Genomic DNA, 15,000 nt, shown 5'->3' with positions numbered 1-15,000 from the left:
TGGGATAATCCCTGCGAATACCGCGGAGCGGAGGGACGGGCGTATGCATCAACATCAAAATTGGGTGGTTGGTACCCCCCCCGGCGTGCCGAACCCTGGGTGCCCGGCGTCGACGAACCGGAACCACCCAATGTGTTGTACATGCTCCCCCAGTCGCCGAACGCGTTGAGATCCCACGCGCCGGAGCCGCCACCGCCGGATTTTCCGTCGCCGGACATTTTGTGATTAGATGTTAGATAAAAATTGGAGAGGAAATGTAGATGAATTTGGAAGAATAGATGTATAGTTGTGTGTGAAATGAGGATGAATTATGAGTATTTATAGAGTAAAAAATAAAAAAAAAATAAAAAATAAATTGAAAACGGCTCTTTTAAATGGTAACATTACCGTTTCACTTTTTTTAATTTTTTTAGTTAATTTGATTTTTTTTAAAATTAATTATTGCGTCACGGTGACGATGCCCACTCGCGGGCCGGCGAGTGGGCATCACGCATGGCCTGGGAGCGCGCCACGTCGCCGCGGCGCGTGGCGAGTTGTCCTGCGTTACGTCCCGGCAGAACGGGTTTCGTGACGAGATGGTGATGGGCTGGGGACGAGACGGGGCGCCGCAACGCGTCGCGCTGCCGTCCCGTCCCTGCTTGACGGGTTCCGGGCCACCCGCGTGACGCGTTGCGGGTGGCCTTATGACACATCAATGGTAACACGTTAATACAATCTATGACATATTCAATGGTAACACGTTAATACAATCTATGACATATTAGGTGGTATTAACATGTTAATGAGTCAATCAGCATGAGGTAGGTGAGATTTTCTTATACAGCCTATGGAATTAGATATGAGATATGACGAGGATTAGAGTATGAAATAATAATGAGGAGAAAACGACAATTGAATGAACAATTCTACCAAGGCATATTATTATTGAAAGCCACACAAAAATTTAGACATAGAGCACACTACGCGAAGTTACACATTCTTTACTTTATTGTGAGTTATGTTTAAAAAAAATTGCATACATTTTATAGATTTCTTTCTATTTTTGTTCTGGCCCATTAATGGAATTCCATTTTAATGAAGAAGATTGGATTTATTCCGAATGTGGGAGTGACGCACAAGGGTTATGCGTCGTTATTAATGAAACGCACAACCTTTATGCGTCTTTGGTTAATGACGCACAAGGGTTATGCGTCGTTCAAAGACGCCTAAGCATTATGCGTCTTACTCTAATGACGCATAACCCTTATGCATCACGTTGGTAAGTATTCATGCCTATCAGGCAGGTGACCCGGGTTCGATTCCCGGCAACGGCGCATTTTTTTAAGTGAGTAGTATTTGATAAAAATGAGTTATTTTAAACATTTGTTTTTGGCAAATAGATATTACTCTTATAAAATAATTAATTAAAGAAGTTAATTAGAATTATTTTACGAATTTGATAGACACTTCGCATAAGCTTCTTTTGTTACAAACATGTCTCAAATAATTTCATTTGTATAATGACTTCGTATTGATATTCAACCATGATTTGGCGTATTAAAGAAAATGCAAATGAAGACGTATGGGGTTGTATCTATCTTCTACTAACAAATAACAATATGTCACGATAGGGGTGTAATCAATTGTTAACTATATTTTTAATTGCTAACTACAATTAATTTTAAATCATAAGATTTGTAGAGATCTAGTGGTTTATAAATTTATATGTATAATTTCATTTTATTATTATTTAAATTTAAAAAGATATGAAAACTATTAAAATTAAGATTTTAGATCGAATATCAATGTAGTGTATTAAACATATCAATACGATTAATAACAATTTTTTATAACTAACTTTTTGCTAAATGAGATTAATAACAATTTTTTATACACTATATTGATACTCGTGATTGAATGATCTTGTGCTTGATTTGATTGTAATTAGCAATTTAAGGATGAGTTAACAATATCAGGGTGGAATATCAATACGAAGTCATTATACAAATGAAATTATTTGAGACATGTTTGTAACAAAAGAAGCTTATGCGAAGTGTCTATCAAATTCGTAAAATAATTCCAATTAACTTCTTTAATTAATTCTTTTATAAGAGTAATATCTATTTGTCAAAAACAAATGTTTAGAATAACTCATTTTTATCAAATGCTACTAACTTAAAAAAATGCGCCGTTGCTGGGGATCGAACCCGGGTCACCCACGTGATAGGCGAGAATACTTACCAGCGTGACACATAAAGGTTATGCGTCATTAAGGTAAGACGCATAATGCTTATTCGTCTTTGAACGACGCATAACACTTGTGCGTCATTAACCAAAGACGCATAAGGGTTGTGCGTTTCATTAATAACAATGCATAACCCTTGTGCGTCACTCCCCCATTTGAAATAAATCTACTCTCCTTCATTAAAATGTAATTCCATTAATGGGCTAGAACAAAAATAGAAAGATCTTACATTTTATATGTGTTTATTTTGCTAGTTAACATTTTTGATGAAACCGCAATACGATCTCAAGTCTGAGTTTTTTTCATGTAATAATAAAATCACAAACCTAACAACCTATCAGAAAAATATATATGCTCCAAAAATAGTTATAAAACCTAACCATATTTTGACTTGTCATATCTATCGTCCAAATTAAACAGGCCCTTAACATGCATACACCAATAGTGACATATGGTTGATTTTTTTAGAGTAGTAGTTATATTATCTCTGGAATTTTCAGATCATCAAGTACTCAAATCATATTCATAATTTCAAATGTTAAAGTTAGGTTTAGGATGCAAGAGAAGTATAAGGGTCATTTTGATACCATGGAACTGAAATTGGAATCAGATACAATTGAACTTAAAGTAATTGTATTCTAATTCATTTCTAAAACTTTTATTTGGTTAAATGAAGTAATTAGGAAATTGAATTACATACATTAATTGATGTCACGACCATTGATGAACAATGAGCATTTTGAACAAAGAATGTGGCAAAAGATTTGGTATATAGGATGAATGAATGGCACTATAAATAGGATGAATGATTCGTTTGATAAACCATAATAGATAATCGTTTGTAAAGTCGTTGGTGGATTAAAAAGTATGATCTCATCTTAACTCAACCACATATGGCTATACAACGAAGAGGTGTTTCAATAATAAAGTATCCAATCTTAGTAGGTAATGAATACTAATGATATAGTATAATATTATATAGAGAAAAATGTGTTTCTAACTTTCAATAATATTTCTCAAGTGCATTGATTAAATAGTGTTTTTTTAATATTTGGAAAGGTGAGGTTGACCAACTATTTGCAGAGGATATAAATAGCATAAAAAATCAGTTCTGCATCAATAATTGCAATTTGCAAGTATCTAGGATAGTACCAAAACCATCGGCACGATTTGATTCGTGGATGGTCAAATAATATAATCAAGGAATAGTATTTAGTACATTATGGATCAACTTGATTATTAAATAATCAAAATATAGATAGTCTCGTGCACAAGCTTAATTTAGTGCAATCTTTTGCTTCTAACATCGTGAGTCCTTGACCTTATAAATATATTAAAACAAAAAAAAGTAGTACAGTAATTGTGAGAGTATTGATGGATCAGCTGCACAAATGGAAGAAAGAAGAATTGAAGAAGAATCATTTCATATGATGAGAAGCTTCAGGGACCATCGGATCAATCTCTGAGATGTTTTAATCTCGACCGTTGGATGCTCCTGACCGTTGAGATTGAATTTCAGATAAATAGTTTGTTGAGTTTAGTTGTTAGAGAGTTAGATTAGATAGATTTGTAGCTTTGTTCTCTCTTTGATTGAATCAATAAGATTATTTCCATTCTCTCAATTCCTTCTTCTCCGATATACACGCACACACACACTCGACTCCGATCACATCAAATTCTAACAGTAATAAATAAACGCAGAATAATAATGATTGATCATAAATAAACGCAGAATAATAATGATTGATCATAAGACAATATTGATTATTTAGATTTTAGATGTAGCCATCACTTATGATTTATGAAACCATACCAGATGGTAGAGTCGGCGCATAAAATTATTTTGGTAAGGTATAAAAAATTATAATTCTGTGTATATATATTTTCACAGTTAGAAGTTTTACTATATTTCATAAAAAAATTGTTCTATGTAATCTAATTAATTTCCTAATTGCACAACTAGAAATATTAATGAGAATAACACTAATAAAAGGGAAAGAAAAAAGTGTTTCCATTTTCTTGAAAAAGTGTAAAAAAGATGAAAGATAATATTGATACGTAATCTTTTGTAGTTACCTTTTGAGAGCATCTTTGCGTTAATAGGCTTTAATTTATTCATTTATTTAACCATTTTTAACGAATCCACGATCCTCAAATATCTTCACTTCCTTCTAAGTAGATTTCAATAAATGATGCATATTTTAGCTTTGATTATTAGTAGTATTATATTAATCCAACGATATTTGGCATGCATCGGTTTAAGAGAAAAAATCGTAGTACTTGATTAAAAAATAATAAATTACTACTATTACTAATAAAGACGGCAACTAACCCAAATAATTAGTTCGATGCAGTTGCAACTACTGTTGCATAGTTAATCAATACTTAATTTCATTAATCAAGAAATAATTGCGTACAAGAAAAACTTTGAAAGCTCTTTCATTCATAATATAGGGTCAAGTACACCTCATAATCAACATTATCACCTTAATAATGGAAAAACATCATCTTAAGTCGCATACTATTTTCGTCTGGTAAATGTTCTAATTTTTTTTAAAATATCATTAAAAATGGCATATGGTTTGATATTCGTTTCAGGTATGCCTAGCACACCTAATGTCATATTATAGCTAATGCAAAGGTCACATATCTCGGGTTCAAGTCTATCATAACACAATCTTTAAAATTATGTTTATTTTATTATACTTGACCTAAACGTGGATATTATTGAGTGTGGGTAAGTGGGGATGGTATAGTTAAAGACATTAAAATATACTATCATCATACTTTTCTCTTTTCCAATATCTCAACATCTGACTTATAAATAGAATCATAAGAGAGATTTTGATGACAACAAAATCCCATGTGGATCCAACAACAAATGGAGTATGCACAACTCGAAAAGAGCCTGCAAGTTGTATGAATGCTGCATTTGGCAAGATCAATTTATCATAAAAATAAAATAAAAAATTTGATACCATCATAAAAATAAATAAATAGCACATATTTATTTTTCTATTTATTAGCTACTACCACATCCTCCCATCTTTGTTAGAACATGCAATAGGCCAATAGCCATTATACAAGTGGCAATACCCTAACAATTGGAGTCATATACTTCTATATACCTCTCATCTCGTAGACCAGCTTGCTACCATCCAGAAAAACAGATCAACTAGGAATAAACATGATTAATTTCGTACACTAGATGATGTTTAGTACTAGTATTATAACACCTGCACCAAATTTGCATGTTTTCTAGGTTATAAAAAATGGCATTAATTCAGTAAACGATAAAATAAAGATATGATTTTAGGTGTTAGAAGTCGAGTTGTTGCAACGGATAACATCATGATAAATTTATTTAATTGTTATTTAGGGATTTAAGATTGACAATGTTAATTAAGGGTATAAAAATATGTTAATAACATAATAATTGCAGAACAATATTGACTAATGAGGCCATCCATAGTGTTCGGTTTGAATGAATATTGCATATTTGGATAAGCGGCTAGCTAACTTTTTATCAATTGGTTATTTTAATGAGTTTGTTGAATTCTGAAAAAAAAGAGGGAGTCCAATCAGTCTTCCAAGGTCACTGATGTCTTCAGTTCGAAAGCTTCGCGTATGTATCTTGGACACCTTTATCTAGAAAAAGTTACGGTTAGTAGCTGATGGGGTACGTACTAAACAAGCCCAATAGCAGTGACAGCTCGGCCAGCCCAAAGCCCAAGAGTTCAGTTCGGCATTACCAAAGAGTTCGGCCTCAGCCTACAGCTCGGTAAAAGCCAACCAATCAAGCTCTGCTCTCAGGTCGGCATCAAGCTCTACTCTCAGATCGGCAACCAAAGCAGTTCGGTCTCGGTATTCGACCGAACAAGGAGTTAGTGGACCCATACCGGATGTCCAACACACCCACTACCACGTGATGTCAGTTCAGGCCACGATCGTAGGCCATGACCTACGCTTCACCCACGATCTTAGGCCATAACCTACACGACATCCACGACTTAGGGTGGTGACGCAAGCCATGATCTGAGTTCATTATATAAATAGAACTTAGATCTGATAGAAGAGGTTAGAATCTCTCTAGAGAAACAATCATATAGCAAGTCTGTGTTGTAAGCTGTATTTGGCAGATCAAGCAATACAAACCTGCCCCCATTTCTCCCCGTGGACGTAGATTTACCTCAGTAAATCGAACCACGTTAAATTCTCTGTGTCGTGATTTATTTTTACGAGCATTTATCATCATCAATAATTCGCGGAATCATCACTGGCGCCGTCTGTGGGAAGCAGAGAACAAAATTTGTGATAAAGCGAATTTTTGATCCATTTTTTTCCACCCAAAAAATGCATACCAGATCGCAGAGTACCCGTATTCCTGCCCGTGAGAACCAGGAGGAAGCCAATCCATCCCATAGGTCTGGAAAACAGCCTAGGGATAAATCCACCACCAGTTCTCATGGCGAAGGAACAGGCCGCTCCAAAAATCGTCCCACTGAGTCTTCCCAGCAGCCTGATTTGAATGAGGCTGTCAAGCTGTTCTTGGCTGAGAAGCAGGATGAGTTCTTAGCCTTCCTGCAAAAGAGCCAAGAGCCGAAGACGAAAACGGAGGATTCTCCTTCCTCATCCAGACATGAAAGTCACTACCGCAGTAGTGCCGTGTCTTCCAGGAAGAAGAATCCTCAACCCCGACATATTCCTGATCTTCCTCGGTACCGGAATCACAGGAGAACTCAATCTCCTCCATACCGACGAGATATCGGATTCGCCGTGTACGGAGCACTGAAGACTCCGTTCTCGGACGACATCACCCGAACTCCCCTACCACAGAACTACCGAACTCCGTCGATGACTTACGACGGGCTCGTGGACCCTCACGATTTCCTGGGGCGCTATCAATATAACATGGCGAACCAGGGTCTCAACGAGGTCCACATGTGCAAGCTATTTCCCGAGCTGCTCATCGGGAACGCGAGAAGGTGGTTCGATAGCCTCCCCCAGGGCAGCATCAGATCTTACCGAGATCTAATGGATGCCTTCCACAGGAGGTTCTTTCAGAAAGCGGAAGCCCGAATCACTTCGGCTCAGCTGCTTTCCATTCGTCAAGGTCGCGACGAAAAAATCAGCGACTTTATGACAAGATTCCACAAGGAATGCCTGCAAGTGGACGATCTCAACGATCTGCTTGTCATCTCGGCATTCCAAAATGGAATCCTGCCCGGAGCTCTCTACAGGAAGCTCGTTGAGTGCGGTCCGCAGACAGCTCAGGAAATGTGGGACATTGCGGACCAGTACTCCCGAGCCGATGAGGCAGACCGTCGCAAACGGTCGTTAGACAGCTCATCGTCCCGAGGAGACAGGAGGAAGCCCGATCATAGCGATCAGGGACATCCTCGCCGAACTCCTTTTGGCGATCAGGGACATCCTCGCCGAACTCCTTTTGAAAGGATTCAAAGGACTCCGGTGCAAGACAGATTGGGACCCCGTCTCAATCCCGAGAAGCCGCCCGCTCAGTTCGTACCGCTGAACAAGCCGAGAGCGGAAATTTTCGAACTACACTCCGACCTGTTCGAAAAGCCAAAGCGGATGACGAAATCTGCCGCGCGCCGACCCCAGGATAACTACTGCTCCTACCATCAAGACCACGGTCACGATACCGAGGAGTGCAGAAACTTGGCTGCAGGTATCGATGTTCTTGTGAGGGCAGGGACATTGAAAAAATACCAAAGCAAGCAGTCAAAGAAGAATAAGAAGCAGAGAGGTGCGAACTGCGCTCCTCAGGATCCGAAAAGGCAGCCGGATCCCGAAGACGATGACGAGCCGCAATATGATGGAGTAATCCTGACTATTGACGCTCTCCCTGCCGGGAAGACCAAGTCGTCCCTGAAGTCAGAGCGCAGGGGCTCCAATCGAGAGGAGCCAACGCATAAAAGGCTGAAGCAGGACGAAGTGATTACGTTCTCGGATGCTGATCCCGTCCCGGCCATCTCTCCTCACCAAGACGCCATTGTCATCCAAGCCGGAGTGGCAAACAAACTGATCCACAGGGTGTTTGTGGATACAGGAGCGTCAGTCAGCATTCTTTTTAAAGAGTGCTTCGACAAACTAGAAGTGGACCCAGCTCGGCTCAGCCCGGCTCCGCTTCCCCTGAAGAGCTTCGCCCAGGAGGACACCCGCCCTGAAGGTATTATCAGCCTTCCGATCACGGTGGGGAAAGCGCCTACTAGCTCCAGTACGATGATTGAGTTTTTCGTGGTAAAAGCTCGGTCCCCGTACAACGTCATCCTGGGAAGAGACTGGCTCAACACAGTTCGGGCCGTTTGCTCCACCTATCACCTCACCATCAAGATCCCTACTAAAGGAGGGATAGCGGTCATCCGAGGTGACCAAAAAAGAGCAAAGGAATGCCTGCAAATTGCGCTTAGAAGTGCCGAGCAGTCAGATCGGCACCACCAAGCATAGCAATCACAGCAGCCGGAGTCAGAGGCGATGACCGAAGTCATACCGGAGCCGAACTCGATGACAGTTCAGCTGTACGAAGACGATCCATCCAGAACGGTTAAGATCGGCTTCGCGGGAACGCCTCTACTTCGGGAAAAAACCATCCAGCTCCTCAAGGAGTACAAAGACGTCTTTGCATGGTCTCCGTTGGACATGACCGGAGTGCCCCCCGAGGTAATCACTCATCGTTTAAATATTGATCCTTCGGTCCGGCCGATAAAACAGAAGCAAAGACTCTTTGCGGCAGAACGAAGTCAAGTCATCCATGACGAAGTCCGTCAATTATTGAAGGCGGATGTGTTATTCGAAGTGAAGTATCCTTCGTGGGTGGCCAATCCTGTCATGATCAAGAAAAAGGAAGGAGGATGGCGGATGTGCATAGATTTCACCGATCTAAATAAGCACTGTCCCAAAGATTGCTATCCCCTTCCGAACATAGATAAAAAAGTAGAAGCTCTGATAGGCTTTGAAATTTTTTGTTTTCTTGATCTATACAAAGGATACCATCAGGTTTTAATGGATGAGATTGACGCTTCAAAAACGGCCTTCATTACTGATTTCGGCATTTTCGCTTATAAAAAGATGCCATTCGGTTTAAAGAATGCCGGAGCCACTTATCAAAGGATGGTAGACAAGCTTTTTCGGCACCTGATTGGAAAGGAAGTCGAAGTATATGTTGACGATATAGTCGTCAAGAGCAAAAGCACCTCGGAGTACGAGCACAACCTCAAGTCCACTCTCAACGTGCTCAAGAAAGCCAACCTCAAACTTAATCCCCAAAAGTGTACCTTTTTGGTAGATTCGGGAAAGTTTCTGGGTTGTTGGGTTTCAAAAGACGGACTCAAGGCGAACCCCTCAAAAGTTCAAGTCGTTCAGAACATGGCAATGCCGAAGTCCATACATGACGTGCAAAGGCTAACCGGATGTCTAGCCGCACTGAGTCGATTCCTTTCCCAAGCAGCCGAAAAGCAACTGCCGTTCTTCAAGGTGTTGAAAAAGGCACCAAAGTTCGAGTGGGGAGCCGAGCAGAAAAAGGCCTTTGACGAGCTCAAAAGTTATCTAGCCGAGCTTCCTATTCTCTCTGCTCCAGCCGAAGCCGAAGTACTATTCTTATACTTAGCGGCATCGGATCAAACCATCAGCGCGGTGCTTGTACGAGAAGAAGGCCTAAAGCAGTTTCCCATCTACTTTACAAGCCGAGCATTAAGAGGTCCAGAAACAAGGTATCAACCTCTGGAAAAAATTGCTCTGGCGTTAGTAAATGCAGCAAGGAGACTGCGGCCATACTTCTATGCTCACAAGGTATGCGTCTTAACCGATCTACCTCTTCGGCAAGTTTTGACCAAGCCAGAAGCATCGGGCAGAATCGCCAAGTGGGCTATAGAGTTGGGAGAGCACACAATTGAATATCTACCTCGGAAAGCCATCAAGGGACAAGCCTTGGCAGATTTTCTTGCAGAAGCGAAGTTCGATCAAGCAATTCCTATTATTGCCGAACAGAAGAATTCTGCCAATGCCGAACTAGCACAACCCTTGGAATCCGAAGTAGAGCCGCCGGACTGCTGGAGCGGATTCGTAGATGGAGCTTCAAACAAGATGGGAAGTGGAGCTGGTATTTTACTTGTCGCTCCCGACGGACACGAGGTAACCTACTCACTTCGTTTCCTATTCCCCACTACTAATAATGAAGCCGAGTACGAAGCCCTCCTGGCCGGACTCCAGTTAGCGCAAAGTCTACTCGTCAAATCTCTCAAAGTCCATTGTGATTCACAAGTCATAGTAAATCACATGTTGGGTACAAGTGAAGCCCGTGACGAGAGAATGAAGAAGTATTTGGACAAAGCGCAAAGCATCAGCCGAAGTTTCTCCTATTTTCGGATAATCCGCATTCCCAGAGCGGAAAATAGCCGAGCAGATACCTTAAGTAAGTTGGCCTCAGATCCGAGCTCAAAGGCGGAAGAATTAATGCATCGAAGCATTGATGAAGCCGAGGTACATTCTGTATCCAGCTCGCCGAACTGGATGACGCCGATCTTGCAGTATCTGGATCAAGGACAATTGCCCGAGGATAAGAGAGAAGCTCGGAAGATCACGTGCCGAGCTCTTCGGTACGAACTTCATGAAGGAGTCCTCTTTAGAAAGTCTTACCTCCAGCCGTTATTGCGGTGCGTAGGACCAGAAGAGACGGACTACATCCTCAGAGAAGTTCATGAAGGATCGTGCGGTAGCCACATCGGAGCCAGAGCTTTAGCTAAAAAAGTTCTGAGATGGGGATATTATTGGCCAACCATGGTACAAGAGGCAGTGCAGCTCGTCAAGAAGTGTACGAAGTGCCAAATTCACGCAAATGTCCCAAGGATGCCGCAGACCGATCTATACACTATGCAAAGCCCTTGGCCTTTCATGCAATGGGGCATAGACATAGTGGGACCACTTCCTCAAGCTCCTCGGCAAATGAAATTCCTTATCGTTGCCGTGGACTACTTCACGAAGTGGGTGGAGGCTGAACCATTAGCTACGATAACGAGCTCAAAGGCATTGGACTTCGTCTGGAAGAACATAGTGTGCCGATTTGGCATACCCCACATCCTCATCTCGGATAATGGGACTCAGTTCACCGACAAGACGTTCAAGAATTGGTGCCAAGAGCTGAACATTCAACAGCGGTTCACTTCGGTCTCCCATCCCCAAGCAAACGGACAAACGGAAGTAACGAACCGGATTCTGGTGAAAGGGTTAAAAGCTCGGTTAGAACAAGCCAAAGGACAATGGGTAGAAAATCTCCCTCAAGTCCTATGGTCCTACCGAACTACACCCAAAACCTCCAACGGTGAAACTCCGTATAGCCTGGTGTACGGCACTGAAGCCGTAATTCCGGTGGAGATCGGCGTACCCAGTCCCCGAACCCTAAATTTCTCCTCAGAAATGAATGACGACGGACTGAGAGCAGAACTAGATCTCGCCGAAGAAAGAAGAGAATTGGCGTGCATAAAAGCAGCCAAGTATAAGGAGCAAGTAGCCCGGTATTATAACCAAAGGGTGAAAAAGCTTCAATTTCAAGTGGGAGATCTCGTCTTGAGAAACAACGAAGTAAGCCGAGCAGAAAAGCTGGGCAAACTCGAACCCACATGGGAGGGTCCATATCGGGTGTCCGAAGTCCTCGGCAAAGGGTCTTATAAATTGACTCACATGTCAGGAGAACAAGTACCCCGAACATGGCACGTCTCCAACCTCAAGAAGTTCCACTTGTAAGAGACAAAGTCCGGTCAATCCGTCTCGTGTCTAGTTCGGTCATAGGGGTATGTGTTTTTATTTGTTTGTTTTTTACTTGCACCTTTTACTTGTCGTTTTATAAAAAGTTTAAAGTTTTTTCTTTCGTCTTTTTCATTTTTTCTCTATGTGTTTTGTCCCTATGTGCTTGTCGTCTCTTACAAATGGTACCAAGGTATATCGTTCTTTAAAGACTGATCCCCTTTTTAGATCGATTATTAAAGACTATTGTGAGTCCAAGCTTCTAAGGAGGATATAAGACCACAATTCAGCTTAACAAGCAGTCCGTCTGAAACGAACTGCAATAAGCCAACGATTGTGAGTCCAAGCTTCCAAGGAGGATACAAGACCGCAATTCAGCTTAACAAGCACTTCGTCTGATACGAACTGCAATAAGGGAAAGTCCGATCCACGCGATAAACCTCGCCGAATTAGGACGACCAAGTTCGGTCAAAGAAGTTTACCTCATAAGACCGGGGATGACCATGTCTAGTCAAAGAGGTTTACTGCATAAGACCACTTCGGTTAACTGGGAAAGTCCGATCCACGCGATAAAACTCGCCGAATTAGGACAAGGGAAAGTTCGATCCCGGCGACAAAAATCGCAAAATTAGAACACAAACCAAGTCCGGTCAAAGATGTTTATTTCATCAGACCAAAGACGAGTCCGGTCGAAGATGTTTATTTCATCAGACCAAAGACGAGTTCGGTCAAAGATGTTTATTTCATCAGACCAAAGACGAGTCCGGTCGAAGATGTTTATTTCATCAGACCAAAGACGAGTTCGGTCAAAGGTGTTTATTTCATCAGACCAAAGACGAGTCCGGTCAAAGATGTTTATTTCATCAGACCAAGGACCAAGTCCGGTCAAAGAAGTTTACTTCATAAGACCGAGGACAAGTACGATGAAATTTTTTCGCTAAGCTGTAAATACAGTGTTAGAAGCGAAAACAAAATTTCATTTATCAAATCTTGTTCGGCATACAACTCCGCTACCCCTACAAAATGGCGTTACGCTATTACAAAGGACTATTCTACCGTCCAGGGTTGCTGAAGTTAAGCCACCTATCTGCAAAATCCTCTGGAAGCCGAGTTCGGTTGTTCCGAGCAGATGAAGAATAAGCAGGTCGACGAGATGCTATCCTCGACCCAACGCCTCTTCCCCGAGCCCGAGAAGTCCTAACACCTCGGCGATGAAGAGTCTCTGCAATAAGCATCTGCTGATCTTGCTCGCTCATAGTCACAACTCCTCGGCGAATTTCAGTCCGTCCCCGTCTTGACGATTCCGGTTGCTCCTGAGCCCGTTCTCGTCTTGACGTTTCCGGCTGTTCCGGAGTTCGTTGTTGGCTGGGAGTAGGATTTTGAACAAGGGAACCAGAGGTTTGATCTGGAGTGCGAGCATCTGTTGGCACGATATGCCGAAGGAATCTTTCTATGGAGGGGCGCCGAGAAAGAACAATGTCGTACCGAGAAGCCCAGCGCCGTAATGATTTCACAACTTGTTGGCAAGCCGAGCTCTCCAGCGCATTGTTCCTCCGGAGTACAAGATATTCCTCCCACAGTTCGTCAACTCGACTCTGAACATCTGAGATGGTCAATCCCCCGCGCACACGGATGTAATCCTCGTACGCAGTCCTCTCAGCAATGGTCGTATTCAGCTCGGCCTCCAGATCCTTCTTATCGGACTCTAAGTCCTTATTATCGGCCTCCAGCTTCACTAAACGAGCCAGAAGCTCGTCATTCTTCGTCTGATCGGCTATAGCTCTTCTCTCAGCTTCGTCTAAAGCCGAAGAGTACAGCCGTTTCCAGTGAAGTATCTCCATCTCCTTGAGTACAAAGCAGCTATATTAGTTCGGCAGCTGTACCGAGCAGATAGTAAAATACAACAGGAGTAAAGGCGAGTACGCAAAGCTATACGAAGACAAGTGTAGAGAATTTTTCATTCACAAGGAAAATTTTTTACACTAGGGCTTCAAGGCCATTTTACAAGGAAGAAACTAGACTAAGAGAAGGGAGACGAAATCATACTCCGCCAGCTTCGTCTCCGGCTCCTCGGTCTGGTACAAGCTTCTTTCTCTTGGGCTACCTCAGCCTCGGCCTCGCTTCCTGCCGGCCTCGCCTCCGCCTCCTGATCGGCTTCCTCCTCCGGATGCCCGGCCCGCTCGACTTCGGCCTCCGGCTCCAGCGGCTCGGCCTCACCCTCTCCGTTGTAAGTCGAAGCGGGTGAAACGGGTCCCACGGAGGCAAAGATAGCCTCCAGGTTCTCGTCCCGATCAGCTCGACAACTCCGGACTCGGTCTGCAGAAAGCAGGACCGAGGATGAAGCGAGCTCCTCAAGGAGCGGCAGATTCTGAAGCCGAGCAGCTATCTCTCGGCTGTACAGAGGCAGCACGACGTCGGGCCCCTGCTCGCCCTTATCGGCAATTAGCCTTACCAGACTACCGACAAAGGCCGAGAACTGGCTGCTCAAAAAGAGTCTCTCCGTGTAGGCACGGAGACCCTCTCCTTGGGCAACCACGGCGGCAGCATCCCTCCGTTTCGTCTGCTCTCGCTGGATGACGAGCTGGTTTTTGGCAAACTGAGCTTCATCCTGGGCCGAAATCCTAGCAGCCCTGGCTTTCTCAAAGTTTGCCTCAGCCTGCTCGGCCCGGTGACAAGCAGCCGCCAATTTCCTCTGCATCTCGGCATAGTCGTTGGACGCTTTGGAGAGTTCGACGGCGACGAGCTTGGAGAGCATATCATTCCTCTGAAAATGGATAAGGAAAAAAGTTAACAGAGGGCACCAAAAATACAAGACAAGCCAAGCCAAGGAATCAAGAAGACAATTCACCTCGGCGAAGTCCGTGGGCCATAAAAATGGCTCACAGATATGCTCCGAAGGAGGCGCCAAGACCACGTCTTTCTCTGGCGCCCTTGGGGGCTTCTGGGTCTTCCCCTTCTTGCTTGCCGAAGTCGACTCCGGCTTCTTTGGACCCGAAGAGGTCTTTTGCCTCTTCGGA

Source organism: Salvia splendens, chromosome 10 (assembly GCF_004379255.2).
Source record: "Salvia splendens isolate huo1 chromosome 10, SspV2, whole genome shotgun sequence".
Classification (NCBI taxonomy): domain Eukaryota; kingdom Viridiplantae; phylum Streptophyta; class Magnoliopsida; order Lamiales; family Lamiaceae; genus Salvia; species Salvia splendens.
Note: the sequence above shows the minus strand (reverse complement) of the source record.